This window comes from Alligator sinensis, unplaced genomic scaffold (assembly GCF_000455745.1).
Source record: "Alligator sinensis unplaced genomic scaffold, ASM45574v1 scaffold80_1, whole genome shotgun sequence".
Classification (NCBI taxonomy): Eukaryota; Metazoa; Chordata; order Crocodylia; family Alligatoridae; genus Alligator; species Alligator sinensis.
The window spans coordinates 1,120,835-1,136,954 of record NW_005842206.1 but is presented as its reverse complement, the minus strand read 5'-3'; the positions used below and the strand labels follow the sequence as shown (position 1 = coordinate 1,136,954).

Sequence of the window (16,120 nt, the reverse complement as noted above, 5' to 3'; positions counted from 1 at the left end):
ACCTATGGAGTCTGAGGTCTAAAATGTGTGTGATTTATTTTTCCTTTGTTTAACCTGAAGATCTACAAGGTCCCTTCCGTCTCTACTTCTGTGATTCTATGAACCTGAAAAAGATTCCTGCCATGCCTTACAAATATTATGCAATTAACTGGGTAATCACACAATAAATGTAGATTAGACACGCATACAAAGTAATTATCATGCTATAAAAATATCCATCCAGTTATAAAAACAAGCAAACCAGCTATAAAGATGGTGCTTGAACATGTGTAACAACTTTTATAGCTGGTTTCTAGTCGGCTTTAATTTGAACGTGTGGCAGGGTTCAAAGGGTTTAAGGATCTAAAAGAACATTTAGCTAATAGCCTAGTATGAAATGTATATTATAACCTCTTAAAATAACTTCTTTTTGTCTTAACAGGTATCTTTCAGATGAAGGAATTGAAGCTTGCACAAATTCTTCTGACAAAGTCAATATAAGTGACATTATCCTGGTTGCCCTTAATGTAGGTTATGGTTATGGACTTTTCTGCTGTATCATGGTAACAATTTTGTATTGGATTACTTGGTCTTTAACCTTATTTATGGACATAATTTAACTAAACGTATTGCATTGCATACTATACATAATGCACAAAGTCTTTCATTTTTATTTTATGCTATAATTTGGTTGATAGGAATTAAAGCTCAGTGATGTCACCTGTACTACACATTGCTACTTTAAAAAAAAATGTCATGGTAAAGAATATAAATATGTATTGCAATGGGGAAAAATTATTTCTTAGATAGTATTAAGAAAATGAATATGAAAACATTAACAGTTATGCTAAGGTATTGCACTAGTAAGTAGTTCAGATATGACATCCCTTAAAACTAAAATGCTGTGACCTCTCTTTATGTTTAGATTTCTTTAATCTCAAATTTGACTTGGTAGTTGCATGTTTCTGTAACAAGTAGATACAGACATGTAAACTATGTATATACAAAGTCTCATATTCATCATCTTTACCAAGAGATGTGAGAAAATTGTGCATGAAGGTCTTAGAAACGATTTTCAAAATTCAAAAGAATAAATTTGCCTCCTCGAAAACCATATTGTACAATATTGGTTTTTTTGCCTTTGTTACAAATGGCTTTTTGAAGATTACATGTCTTCCAGCCATGGAAAGAAGAGTGTAGCCTTTCTAAAAGTTAATCAACTTTTGTATTTATATTTTTTGGTACTTTAATATAGTAATGACAGAGGACACTCTCCCTTCTTCCAGTTTTTTTGTTTTGATTGGAATATTTGAGTCCTCCATATTTCCAAGTTTTACAAGTGAATAGAAAAATAGGACTTGAAAGGACTTCAAGAAATCATTTAGTCCAATCTTCAGTTTAAAGCAGGATCATAGAATGAAGGGCTGGAAGGGACCTTGAAAGATAGTCCCACTCCCCTGCTTTGGGCAGGCATACTGCTGAGATCAAATGATCCCAGCAAGGTGTCTGTCCAGTCTCCTCTTGAAGACTTCCAAGGTTGGGGACTTCACCGTCTCCTTGGGAAGTCTATTTCAGATTCTGGTCACCCTTACTGTAAAGAAGTTCTTCCTTACATCCAACCTGAAACCATCCTGTAACAGTTTATGGCCATTGCTCCTTGTCCTCCCCTGGGGCGCCCTAGTGAACAGTTTTTATCCCAGCTCTTGATATTCGCCCCTTACATGCATATAGATGGCCACTAAGTCCCCCATCAGCCTTCTCTTCCCCAGGCTGAACAATCCCAGATCCCTTAGTCTTTCCTCGTAAGATTTGTCCTCCAGGCCCTTAACCTATTTTGTGGGCCTTCTCTGGACCCTTTCAAGATTCTCCATGTCTTTTTTGAAGTGTGGTGCCAAGAACTGGGCCAACAGTATTAAAAAAAAAAAAAAAAAAAAAATGTTTAACTCAGAGCTAAGCAGCCGGAGACAAGATGACTACTCAGGACCTAGCAGGATGCACTAGGGCAAGTCACAGGCCCCCGGGACTGTACGTTGTGGGCATGCCTCCCCTAACCCCCATCCCCCACTGCTGCATTCCCCCCCATCCTGCTACTGCACTGCACATTCCTGTGTGGGCACTCCAGCCCCTCCTTCCCCCCCCAGCAGCACCATGCCTGTGCTGCACTGTGCTCATAGCTCCAGGCTCACCCTCAGCTTTCCAGGCCATGCCATGCAGTACTGCCCATCTCTCTGGGGTGGGGTCAGGCAGCAAAAGGTGGAGGAGGGAGGGGAAGCCCAGAGACTTTAGCTGCTGTTGCAGTTGGAGTGATGGGGGAAGCAGTGGCTGAGCAGGAGACCAGAGTTCGCAACCTAACTCCTCATGGACCATATACAGTCAATGGGCTACCAGTTGGACAACTGGTTTAACCTATGATAAAATTAGCAAACATGGAAATTATACAAGCTTCCTAGGTTGTACTACTGTGCTTAACCTCCCTTGTAACTAAACATTTCTTTTTAATCTAACATAATGTCCCTTCGTGTCTATTGCCACTTGTCCTGTTTCCAGTGGCCATAGAAAATCCATCACCAGCTTTCTTATAACAACCTTTCTTATATTTTAAGACTATTACTGATTTCCCTCCTAGTTCATTCTTCTCTAGCTCAAGTAATCTCAGTTTTCCAACCTCTCCTTATTTGTCATGTTCAACACTTTTTGTCATTTTTGCTACTCTCTGATCTCTCCATTTTTTTTTCATACCTGTCTGTGTGTGATAACCAAAATTGGCCTCACTAGTGCTGAACAGAAGCCTCACTCCCCATGGCTTAAGCACAACACTCCTGTTGATACACTGTTGATTCCACATTCAGTTGGCAATTCCTTGCAACTACCAGGTCCTTTTCTGAGGTACTGAAGCTCAGCCAAGCATACAATAGTTCATTTTATTTGTGCCTTTGCACATGCCTTTATTGCATTTTGGTCTGTTTATTTTGGACCACTTTTCCAGTTTATCCTAGTCATTTTGAATCCCAGTCCTATCCTATAACGTGTTTACTAACCCACCCAAGCTTGGTGTTTATCTGCAAATTTACTAAGTGTGCACTCAAGTCTATCTTTCAAATTACTAAAGAAAATAATGAACATTACCAGACATAAGCAGACCTATAGTGAACTCCATTTAACATCTCCTCATAGTAAGCTGCTGCTAACTGTTCTTTGAGCATGATTATCCAAACAGATATGCCCATACAGTGTTTCATTTAAACTGTTTTTAGCTTAGACAATGTCATTGGATACTGTGCTAAAGCCTTGCTGCAGCTGAGATGTATTACATCCTCATACATAAGACACATTAAATTAATATTTACAGTCTAGATGAAATTGTCTTTTTAGATGAGCATCTTGAACATGCCGCCATCCTGTGTCCATCCTCAAGACGCACAGAATTTTGTGTACATGGAAATATAGGTTGACACCTAGTCAAGCTGTGATAAACCATGTAATTCGAAGGAAAGAATGCATTGTTTGGTGTTTGGCAGAGTTGAGATTAAAATTCAGATCTTTCATTTACCTGTCTTGCTCCTCTGTTTGAGTTTCTTTGTTTGTAGTTTTGAGAATTTTCACCCTAATTGAACAATTCATACGTATAATGTTTCAAATTTTTTTTAGTTTCTTTAGGTATTCATTAAAAAGTAGCCTTTTTTATAACGGAGAAATATCACTATAAATGTGTTTTCAGACTTTTTCTTTGTACAACATTTCCGAAAAAGGTGATATAGATCAGCTCTTCCTCTGATTGCTGTTGGGATTACCTAACATTGCTGTAGCAATTGTAGCTAATACTTCTCTGTGTAAGAAATGTTAAGGGAAATATAAAAATATGTGTGGTTTGTGGGTTGTTTTTTTTTTTTTTAGTATGATTCAACACTTTGGATTAAGTTGACAGGTTAGCTCCTTGGAGTGTATTCAAGTTTGAAAGCAAATATGCTTTCTTATGTATGTCCTATAGAACTATTTTTGCTTGGCTTGATTGGACTGTCCCAGTTTATGGCTATTCAGAGTGCAGTGAGGAGCATGTGCTGTTTCATAGAATCCACATAAAATTCTATGAAATAGTGATTTCAGTATTCAGTCTGTACACTGTTCAAAAATGAAGAGAATTTTTGTTGTAATTTATGATGTCTGCTAAAATGCAGTACTGTTCAGTCCCTTAGAACAGTAGTCTATAGAAGTATCAAAGGACGATATCCCACTGATATCACAGCAAGGTAGTATATAAGTTATGCATCTGTAGATGAATTATGGCTTACGTGAACAACTGCAAGACAGGTTGTGAAGTCTTCAGGTAGACTTTAATAAACAGTAAGTTGACTTTAATGCATATACTATCTTTATTTTAAAGCCACAGGCCTAGTTCAAACAGTGAAGTATAAGATGTCAATTCTAGATTGACACTTTTAGTTATTTTCTTTCTAATATATATAATTGAGGGGTCAAACATGAAGTTTGTATCTAAATCAGAGATTATTGTACTATTATTTGTGCATGCTCCATATTTTAGATAGGCAGTACCATGTTTTTATTCAAGACCAAAATAACTGAAATGTTTATCTAAATTGTATTTGTGCTCTCATGTTACTGTGAAATAATTGATCCCTTGATCTCACAAATCCTTTTTATATTATCTAAATTGTGATCATAACCTTGTTGCATTTCTACTGAGTAAATCAATATTGTATGGCTGTTTGGCACAATTAAAAAATAAACTGTCATAAAAATAACCCACATTAAACTCCTTAACTTAAATATGGTATAAACTCTTATGATCTGGCTGTAGTTGCAGAAATTATCCAGAGATTTTGAGTGACTTTATAGGTATACAGACTGAAAATGCCTTTTTAAAAAATAAGGTAGAAAGAAGGAAAAAAGTTTAAATATATTAAACATCAAAATTACTTCTACTAATGGCTTTCATTAATTATTCAGGTTACATAATCCTTGAAAAAATGTGCAGCTAAAACATCTTAAAAATCTTGAAAATGCATCAAAACTATGACATCATATATAGAGTGGTTTTTAAAATGCACCTTTATCTTCTTAAGCCGTTGTATAGTAGTTATCTTTAAACCATATGTAGTGTGTGAATGTGGCCTATGTGTTTGCTGCTGTATGTAACAAAGAACATGTTTTGAAAAATTATATTTAAATTATTATTCTTTATTTTAATTTTAGACAGATTTAAGAACCATTGGCAAGAAATTCCTCCCCAGTGACATCAATGGTGGGAAGGTGGAAAAGGTAATCAAGAAATGAGCTACTAACCTTCTCTCAATTTTTCTCTGATTTCTATGTTACTTGAGTTATTTCTGGTTACTTGAGTTATTCATACCCATACAAAGCCACTATTTATTTTTCTTTGCACATGAAACTTAACAAATTTTGAAAATGTTGTTAAGAGTAAGCCACTTATGTTTTTGGTTAAACCCAGTCTTTCCACTCAATTCAATAAAAGGAAATTTGGGTTTCTGGGTGCTTGATGCTTGTAGCTAACTTTACCCCCTTTTGTATTTGTAGTATTTTGCAGTTCAAATTATATTCTTTCTTTCTGACTTTTGACAAGCAGTTGATGAGAAAGTTTACAGAGGTTTTTCATCAATACTTATTTCCTGAAATAGATCAATCAGTTTGTTTAATCAAAGGCTTTCAGAGCATAAAGACAATAAGCAGTTGTTTTTACCCTGGATAGTTGTCCACACAAACATTCTGACATGTTTTCAGTCCCTGTGCTTTCAGTTGAAGACTTTATCTAAGCAATACCTGATGTGCCACTAAGATATGCTTCAGCCTGGGAATGGAGGGGAGGGGATGGCACATTTGTTGTCCTCTTCCATTCATCTCAACCGCCTGGCAAATTGCTGCCTGAATTTTCTTGGTTATCCATTTTCAGTGTTTTTCCCTTTCTTTTGTGTTAATTTTTTCTCCTTAAAAGAGAGGTTTGCTTTTACAACCTTCTCCCCTCTTTGGAGTCTTGTGACAGATCCATCAGTGATCTTTTTGCCCTGTGTCAAGAGCAACTGCCATCTTGAGTCCTTTTTATAGGCTTCATGTGTATTGCCTCCCCCTTTTTCATTTTGTTTTCTTTGAGATGCTCTTCAGCCTTTTTTTTCTGGTGAGATGTCTTCCTTAAGTTGCCAGGCCTGAGGAGCCACACCTATTTGTGACAGTTTGTTTCCTACATCAGAATCTTGCTCCAGCTGCATCTGCTGTCGAGGAGAGTTTCATATTCTTGCAAAATGAGGTATTTGTTGCTCATTTAAAGTAAGAACAAGGAAGGAGCAAGAGAGAACTCCGTGGCCGCAACCAGATGAGTGCAGCCATGGTGCCACATACCACATGTTCAGCGTTCTGTGCTGCAAGGGAGCAGCTTGTGGTTTTTTTGACCCTGGATATCCAGGAGTCAGAAAAACCTGCCAGAAGAAAAGTGGAGCGGAGCATGTGGTGGCAGCCTGCGCCACCCAAAGCCAGAGCCTGGCTGGGTGGAGCTGTGATCTTTTTGGCCAGGCTCCGCGTGGCAGGATCACCACAGCTGCATCCCTGGAAGCTCCTAGGGCCTCAGGTAAGGCTGCTGGGGCCAGTCCAGTGATGGCCCCAGCCTCCTACTCCACCTGGTGTAACTTGCTGCACATCAAAGTGTGTGGCACAGGTGTTCCTTGGGGACAACTGGTGGCGGTAAAAAGTGCGCTGCCACTAGTTGTTTCCGGGGAGCCAAATGTCCATGCGCGACTGGAGACAGCTTGTATGTTTCCTTTGGACAAGTCCTTGGGTTCATTGTGGCTAGGCGCAAGCCCCTTTGCCTTGTAGCACTGCTTACATGAAACTGCCTCTTCTCAGCATACTACTTTCTCTCTAGCATTGCAGTGCTCTGCACCCTTGCATCATTTTAGGCCAGTTGAACTCAATCTTTTTGGTGCTGCAGGCCTGATGAGTGGTGCAGGCCCTCTATCTTACCCTCTGCTGGCCCCCAGAGTTATAAGTTTTTGAAACTTTTTCTCCTATATGATTGCGAAGCTTTCATATATGGCTATGCCACAGGTTCCTGCTGGTCACCTCTTCACAGTTACTATCTTCCAGGTACTTAGTTACACATGTTCTTTCAACTTTCTTATTGCTAAGTAGGGCATCTAAGGAGGTCAACCCAAGCTGCCACATGTTTGCCCTGCATTCAGTTAGTGGCATTGATTATGTCAAGGCCTAAAAAGGCATTACTAGTGCATTAAACTGTAATGTTTTGTGGCTAGGGAACAATCCACTAGGACCAAAGCCACCTGTTACTGCTGTGTGTGGTGTAAATATAATGGAAGTTTGCACAATAGAGTTTGGCTCATTTCTAGCACACAGTCTGATTATGGAGGCTTCAAGCAATGCTCTTGCTTTTGGCAGAGCAGTATTTCTATTACTTTTTCCATGAAGGGCTCAGAAACCCATCTATATTTATAGTGGATACTGGAGAAAAGTAATGTAATTGCAATAATACAAGTTATTTGAGATCTGTTGTCCACAAACACATTTAACACACCTTACCCTTGCAGTCAGGTTTTTATCAAACTGCAGTTGAGAGATAGCAGAAGAGTGGAATGTATTTTTTGTCCCTATTCCCTTGGTATGTGGGGGAGGAGGGATTGAAAGTGGAGTGGAGTTGTAGTATGTGATAATGCTGAGGTAAGTAGACCTCAGGCTGAAGACTTGGGCTGAGGATATCCACACGTTAGAATGCATGTGAACAACATTTCTACATTTCCAGTTACTGGTAACTAACTTTTATATAGGACTATATCTGTCATGTGACTGAAACTATGAATAACGTAGTTCTGACGTTAAGGAAAGAAATAATGTTTCTATCCAAATATATTCTGTGGATGCCTTCTCCTCTTCTTCCTTCTCTGTCTCCTCCTCCTCTGCTGTTTCCTCTCTCTCTTCCTCCTTTTTTTTATGTGTAGCTCTGTTTGTTTAGTTTTTATGAATCGGAAAGCGTAGATCTGTTCATCTCTTTCAGTGCCTTACCCTCAAAGAAAATATTTGCCAACTTTTTTTATTCTCATGACCTATTTCAAACATTGAGGTGAAGCTCAAACAGACTTATTCTTACCACAGAATTTCAAGGCTGTTCTATATCATCCATAAAAATCCAGAAGACTGAGTCATGGATTTAGTCAACTTGGTCTTCCACTTAGTTTTTTTCTTGGAACTGCAATTGCAGGATAGATTGGAAAACATGATCAGGCTGTCATGTGCAAGATTGTCTTATGTTCTCCCAAGACTATTGTACAAAACAAAAGGCTTTCTGTTTGGAGATACCATTGTGAAAAGTGCTTTGGAATAGGTGAAAGGGAGTAATTGCTAGCCATATGCAGAAAGAAATTGTGAAAAAAAGATCATTTCTCTATCACCTCACAAAATTGCTGGCCTTAAAGTAGTGAACTGTGACTTAATTTCTACTTCAGATGGAGAGAAGGATAGAATCTGCACTCTTAATTTACTTTTCAGAGATCTTTTAAATGTATTGTTGCCATCAGGTCATGATCTAATTTTTTCTTACTACATTGTGGTTCTGGGTTTTTTGAGAGATGTGATGAGTATTATATTGTGGATTCTTCAGCAATGATGTAACAATATATCAATAGGATCTCTCAGGAAGATTATTTGTTCATGTATATTGAAGATTCACAGAACATTCAAGAGGTTAATGAACTTTTATAATTGTTCTCATCAACCTAGTGTTTGGTTTTCATTCTCTTATTTGTTTTTGCTTTTTTGGTATTACTCATTTTGTCCTATTAATGTTTCTTTCTAATGCTATGTTAATTTGATCTGCTCAGTATAGGGCTTAGAGCAGGGATGGGTAAAATGGTAAATCCGGATGGACTCCATTGCCCAGCAGCCCTTGCCCGCATCGCTACAGCAGGTCTCCATGGAGACCCCAGGAGTGGCAGGGCCATGACAGCATGGGGCCAGGGTCTTCACGGAGGCCTGCCTGAGCAGCTGATCTCTGGGCTGGGGCCTGGATTTTGAAGTGGTGGCAGCATGGGCTTTAGCCAGGGCAGAGCCATGATCAGCCTGCACGCTCCTGGGGCAGCAGATCGTGGCTTGGCTCTGGCTCTGGCCTATGCTGTCATTGCAGCTAGATCCCAGCCTGTCCGTGGCGGAGCCACATGCCCTGCCAGCACTGCTCAGGCTGATTTCCATAGAGATGCTGGCCACATGCTGTCACGGCTGTGCTGCTTCTGGGATCTCCATGGAGACTGACTGGAGTGATGCGGGCAGGTGCTGCGAAATGGAGTCTGCTGTGGGCCAGAATTGGCCCACAAGCCAGGTTTGCCCGCCCTGGCTTAGAGGAAAGAGGAGCAATTTAGTAAACTTCATTTTGCTGCAAGCAGACTGATAAGGGAGATCTGGGGTGAGTAGAAGTAGTGAATTTGGAAATTGGGAGCAACATTCGGTGTCACAATGAGACTTTGATTCTGAAATCTTATCCATCCTTATTGGTCAGAGATCATAAGGAGACCTCAATTTCCCACAAATGTATTATTAGGTAATGCAGCCCTTAAATTTGATATTAAAATTAGTAAAATTATCTTTTGGGATCTAAATATTAGGATTTTTTTTCATGATAACCTCTTTGTTCCTGTGGAATGGAGGCGGGGAACACCCTCCCACCTTCCCTCCACCTTACCCCCCCAAAAAAACAAAAAAAACAAACAAACAGAAGAGCACTCTGCCTGAATGGCCAGTATTTTTCTTTTGTTCTCTTTTGTGGTGCCAAATACCAAACCTTTTTAATTTTGATTTTTTAAATTTTTTTTTTAAAGAAAACATTTTGTAAGTTGCTTAACAATATAATTTTCTTTAAGAATTCTTACTTTTCTGTTAAAAAATGTGAAGTACATAGCGGGCTAGAGATGAGAAAATATATGATTACAAACAAACCTTATTCTGAGAATTTTGTCTTAATTGATTGTGATGACAAAGAAAACATTAGTTTTTGTTGAAATGCAAATGTGATTTGGATAGCTGACAGCTAAGGAAACCAAATACACAGTATTGTCCCCGGTGAAATTGCTTCTGTAGGTGTCTAAGATATAACGGTTGCATGCTGTGTCTTGTAATCGTAGCGCTGTTCAACACAGTTTAACATTTAAGGGATGCATATGTGTTGGCTGTAGATCTTAATGTTACAGAAAACATTCCTAATGTCAGTTCATTTCTTGTCCATCAATTTAAAGTATTGGAACTATTTTTTTTTAATTAAGTGTCAAAATCAATTTGAATTATTTAGCTGAAGGTTTAATTTTTTTTTTTTTTTTTAAGTAGCAAGAGTGGGTTTAGTGCATGTGTTGAGGTGGTTGGATTCATAACAGGTAATTACAAATAGATTGCAAATACTGCATTTCTTTTACTAACACTATCACATTTATACGAATATCTAGGGAAAAAGAACCCTTAAGAGAAGAAGGCCTGCACATGTAGCTTTTATGCTACAAGATGATGCTCTTTAGACTTGGTTTTGGTAAGTAGTAGGATGTAATAGAAGGTCATAGAAAATAATCTAGGATGGAGTGAGTGATCATGAGTTGATTCAGTTTGAATTAAATGAAAGGGTAAACAGAAACAGATCTGTAATTAAAGTTACAATAGGGAACACTTCAAACTAGTTAATGAAGTCAGGTAGAGTGAGTTCAGGGATTTGACTGAAGAGAAAGCTTAGAATTTAAGTTATATTGCAGAACTATATGGAACTTGTCTCCTAAGCAAGGAGAGAAACTGATAAGGATAAGCTTCAAACTGAACTAGATGAATAACCACTTAAAAATGATACTAGGAATAAGCAGAGAGCCTACAATGAATGGAACAAAATGGACTGGGCAGAAAAGATAGCTGTTTCGTAGGTATACAGTGGGAATTGCCAAAAAGTCAAGCTAAATTAGTTATTATAAACAGTATTCAAACGTACAAAACTGTTCTCCAGTCTTACAAATAAATAGATAACAAACAAGCAGTGGAGCCAGTATGCAATGCAGATGGCATAGGGATTAAAGATAATCTAGGTTCCATCTAAAAGCTAAGTAAATAGTTTTCCTGAGTTGTCAATATAAGGTAGTGATATTGAACATGGGAGCAAAGGCATAGAGGCTAAAGAGAAGTGAAAATGTCCACATTTGAGATGAAAGCAAATGTCAGGATCTTAGTACTGTCAAGTTAAGAGGACCAGCTAATCCTTATATCAGAATTCTGAAAGAACTGCCATAGGAAATCTAAGGCTAAATAGCAACACTTTTTTTTTTTTTTTATAAATGTATAGAGTTGAGGATGGTACCATAAGACTGAAAAATAGCAAATGTTGTTGTACCTATATTTAAAGAGTGGAGGAAAAAGTGATCTGGGTGAGTACAGGCTCATTGATCTGATCTCAATAGCATGCAAAACTTTAGAACATAATTTTGCAAAGGTAGGCTGTGATGGGCTAAATAATATCTTTTCATGATTACTGTTTTTTTTTCTTCTTTTTAGACAAAGGAAATTTAGTAGATTCTATCCATCAGACTTCAGCAAAGCATTGATATCATATAACATGAGAATTATAAACTAATCTGGAGAAGATGGCATTTGATAGAAAAATTGTAAGGTGAATAGAGAATCCATAAAAGGGGATGTGACAATGGGTTGTACTGAAAGGGAAAGTATTGCACTGGATACAGTTTACTAGTGGTCTTCAAGGGGCTGTTTTATGATGAATCTTGTTTAATATTTTGGTTAATGCTCATAGCTCAAAAGATAGGTTATACTAATGAAACTTGCTGATGCTATAAAGTTGGAAGGCCTCTTCAACACAAAGGAGGTCAAGGTATTGTATAGAAAGAATTAGGGACCCTGAGATCTGGTGTAGTGAAAATGGATTGAAACTGTGTAGTACAGAATATTAGGTCCTGGACCTTAAAACAATTTCTCCTACAACTTGGGAATTCCTCAGTTTGGTGAAGACAAAGATCTGTGTGTATTAATCGCAGTATGACTATGACTATAAATGAAAAAGGCAAATGTGATAATTTGAATTGTAAATTTCCAGTAAAGATAGAGAAGTATTAATGCCATGTGATGGAGTGCGGATAGGATTTTATCTGGAATTCTGGGTACATGTTTAAGACAGATGAATCCAAATTTTTGCAGGTGCAGAGAAGGGTGAATCAGGTGAATGAAGAATTTACCTCATGGGCCTTGGCTTAGCCTAGAAAACCAGAAGCTGAGTGGAAATATGATAATGCTCTGTAAATATATTGGAGATGAGCCGTATAAAGAGAACTGTTTTAAGCTAAAGAACAATAAACATAAATGTGCCTGAACTTGCCAGGCAGGAATAACTCTAATCTGGAAATTAGAAGAGACTTTCTTATCATCAGAGGCATGACATTCTGAAACAACCTTTCAAGAGGAGTTTAATCAAAGTACTTGTAGATGAAGCTTGGTTAGATTTATGAAAGGAAGTATGTGGCATGATTGCCTGATATAATGGGAGACTGGACTCAATGATCCAGGAGGCCACTTCCAGTTCTATGCGCCTAGAAAGGCTTGATCCAAAGAACATTATTTATGTTGGTTTTTATATACCTAAAAATACTTCATTCATATTGATAGATAGTTTTCTGGCTTGAGGAGGACTAGATTCATAGTTTCATAGTAGTTTGGGGTCATAAGGGACCTAAATAGATCATCTAGTCTAACTCCCTGCCACTGGCCGGAGCACACGCTGGGATCACACGACCCCAGATAGGTGTTCATCCAACCTCTTTTTGAATTTACCCAAGGTAGGAGTGAGGACCACTTCCTTAGAAGTTGGTTCCAGATCCTAGCCACCCTAACAGTGAAATAGTGCCTCCTAATCTGTAACCTGAACCTATTCTCCAGCAGCTTCTGGCTATTGTTCCTCGTCACCCTAGGTGCTGCTGGGGGGAATAGGACCCTTCCTATTTGCTGCTGATCTCCCCTAACGAATTTGTAGGCAGCCACCAAATCCCCCCTCAGTCTCTGTTTGCTGAGGCTGAACAGGTTCAGGTTCCTCGGCCTCTCCTCATAGGGCCTGCCCTGTTGCTCTCCAACCAAGCGGGTGGCCCTCCTCTGGACCCTCTCAAGGCAGGCCACAGCCTTCTTAAAGTGCGGTGCCCAGAACTGGACGCAGTACTCCAATTGAGGCCAGACCAATGCCGCGTAGAGGGGGAGTATCACCTCTCTGGACTGGCTTGAGATGCGTTTTTGGATGCATGACAAGGTGCGGTTGGCTTTGCTGGCTGCGGTCTGGCATTGGCGGCTCATGTTCATCTTGGAGTCAGTAATGACTCCAAGATCCCTTTCTACCTCTGTGCTCGCAAGGGGGGAGTTCCTCAGCTTGTATGTATGCTGTGGATATCTTCTCCCCAGGTGCAGCACCCTGCATTTATCTACATTGAAGCCCATCCTATTACCATCTGCTCACTTCTGTAGTCTGTCTAAATCTAATTGCAGCCTCTCTCTCCCTTTGAGCATGCCTACTTGTCCCCACATCTTGGTGTCATCGGCAGACTTGGGCAACGTGTTTTCCACCCCCTTGTCCAAGTCGTTGATGAAGATGTTGAACAGTGTAGGCCCCAGGACTGAGTCCTGGGGGACCCCGCTATTCACATCCTACCAGGTCGAGTATGACCTGTCCACCACCACTCTCTGGGTGCACCCCATCAGCCAGTTTTTGACCCAACCAACTGTGTAGACATCAATGCCACAGTTGCTCAGTTTATTAATGAGAATGGGGTGAGAGACAGTGTCAAAGGCCTTCTTAAAGTCCAGAAAGTCTAAGTCCACGGTGACACCATCATCCAAGGATTTAGTTACCTGGTCATAAAAGGCCATCAGGTTGGTTGGTCTGGCAGGCCTAGAGCAAGAGCAAGCTACCAGATGATCAGACAGAGGGAGGGGAGAATGGATTATGTAGATTGACATTTACTGTTATCTGGGGTAGGATCTCTTTGTTGGATGGGTCAAGAGGAACCAGAGAAACTGACTCTTACTTGCATGTTGACAGGGGACCATTAGAATTTCTGTAACTTCAAGAATTTGAATTTCCTTAAGTAGAGTTGCCGGGGTATAGGTTGTAGCTGTGTTGGTCTAAGGACATAGGCAGACAAGGTTCTTTGGGTGAATCACATATCTTTTATTAGACCAACTTATATTTAGTTGGTCCCCCTCCTCTGACTGTGTGGGGGCAGAGGCTGTACAAAGCACTGCCCAATTCCCCCAGTCCCCTTTATTCCCCAACATGGATAGAGGGAGAGATGTAGCCCCTTCGGGTATGGGAAGGGTTGGCATGGGAAATGACAGGGCTAAGGGCAGGGGGAGCTTCTGCAGTGTTCCCCTTGGGATTAGCATGATTTTGGTGGAGGAAACTTTTTCCCTCTCTGTAGTGGAGCCACAGAGTGCATTGTAGTCCATGGCAGGGTTGGCTTCATTGTGGAGTGGAGAAGATGGTTTGGACATTTGGATGGTTCTGGTGCCCTCTCCGGAGCCCTGGGAAAGGGACTCATCCCCCTCGGGGCCTAATGGTATGAGTCCCAGGGCTCCTTCCCCTCTGGAGGGATAGGACTCTGCTGCCACACCCACTCCAGGGGTGGCTGGGGCTGGGGCCTAAGCATGTAGTGGTGCAGAGCAGGTCATGGCCTGCAGAGTTGGGGTCACCTCCATGGGCTGCTCTACCACAGGAGGGTTGTGCCATTCTGGGTTCTCTTCTGTGGTGGTAGCTAGTTTCTTTATGTTTTCAAGGGATGGGAATAGATGGGCAAGATTGTGATGTCAGCCCCCTTCTTACATGGTTGGAGAAAGCCCCCTTCCTTGTTGGAGGGTCTGAGCTGCTGCGCCTTTGTGCTTGCTCTTACTCTGGGCAGCAGATAACCGCCCATATGGGACGAGCACCCACCTAGCCTTGGGGTGCTGGGAGCAGTGTGGAGCTAGGAGGGGGCATTCTCTCCTTGTCATCTCCTTCTGTCTGTGCCCTCCTGCCCATGGACCCTGCTGGTGGCTTTGGCGTGGGGCCCCCGAGCCTGCGGCGGTGGGTGACGGTGGGCTGGGTGCTGCGGTCAGGGTACCAGAAGTGCCAGTGGCAGTGTCACCCCTCTCCTCAACAGGGTCCCGGGGTGCCTCCCACGGTTGTATGAGGGGGCATTCTTTGGTGGAGGTGCCTCAGTGCTTGGCACTGGAAGCACCTCACCTCCCCTGCTGTGTAGAAGACTTTGTTGGGGGACTCCCGGAAGGGGACCATAAAGAGAAACCTGAACAATTTAGGCTCCATCCTCTCTGCCTCTCCTCCTACGGTCAGTTGGATGGTGAGCTGCAGTGAAAGGATTGGATGTGGCAGAGGCTGGGGTCCTGGCACCTCAGCAGGAGGATCGTGACCAGGGGAAGGACTCACTGCAGGCTTTGAAGGAAGGACATGAGCTGCCAGTCTGGGAGGTAGCGGTGGGAGAGGACTGAGCGCCACCCCGATTCCCAGCTCTTCCAGGGGCTTGAGGAAGATGTACTTGTATGGCAGTACAAGCCCCTTCTCCATCGCTTCCTGTGTGGTGGTCTCCGTGGCAAGGTAGAAGACTCCCTTGCTATAGTGTCTGGAGGCTGCCATGATCTTTGAGGCCCTCACTGCCAGAGTGAGCACCCTCACATATGTTTTGGAGGGTGGGGAGCTCTTTCTTGGGCATATAGCAGTGCACACTGTGGTACCTGGTGAAGGTGGGGAGGGAGCCCTTATTGCCCAAAGTGGTGAGGGCCCAGGCGCCAAGGGTGCAGGTTTTCCTTCAGCTGCTGGGCTGAGGAGCTGGGGTTACAGGGTTGGGGGAGGTTTAGTGGGTGGGGTGCCTGCTAATCAGGCACTGCTGGTCCTTGCAGGGGTTGGTGATTTGTTCTTGCTCACACACCTTTTTACTTTTTCCATCCCCTATGGAGGAGGAGGATGAGCCCTTGCCTTTGCCCTTGCCCTGGTTGAGTTTGGGGGGTCTTGTGGCACCCTCCAGGGGAGACTGGCCAGAGGTAACCCCCTGGTCCTCTGAAATCTTCCCAGTTGCATTGGCTGCCCCCAGTAGGATGCTGCTAGTGT

At 41.4% G+C, this 16,120-nt stretch overlaps 1 protein-coding gene across 5 annotated transcripts in view; it reads left to right on the top strand.

Moving 5' to 3' along the window:
• Positions 1–420: 420 nt before the first annotated feature.
• The window catches only part of TDRD3 (tudor domain containing 3), a 157,165-nt gene continuing 141,465 nt past the window's right edge, over positions 421–16,120 (top strand). For 2 of the 5 annotated variants that reach the window (XM_006026724.3, XM_025207729.1), the window contains exons 1-2: positions 426–506; positions 5,191–5,256. The gene's annotated coding sequence lies outside the window, so the exon portion shown is untranslated. Of the gene's footprint in view, positions 507–5,190; positions 5,257–16,120 lie in introns of all 5 variants that reach the window. The other 3 variants (XM_025207723.1, XM_006026723.2, XM_025207728.1) reach the window with 3 other exon arrangements.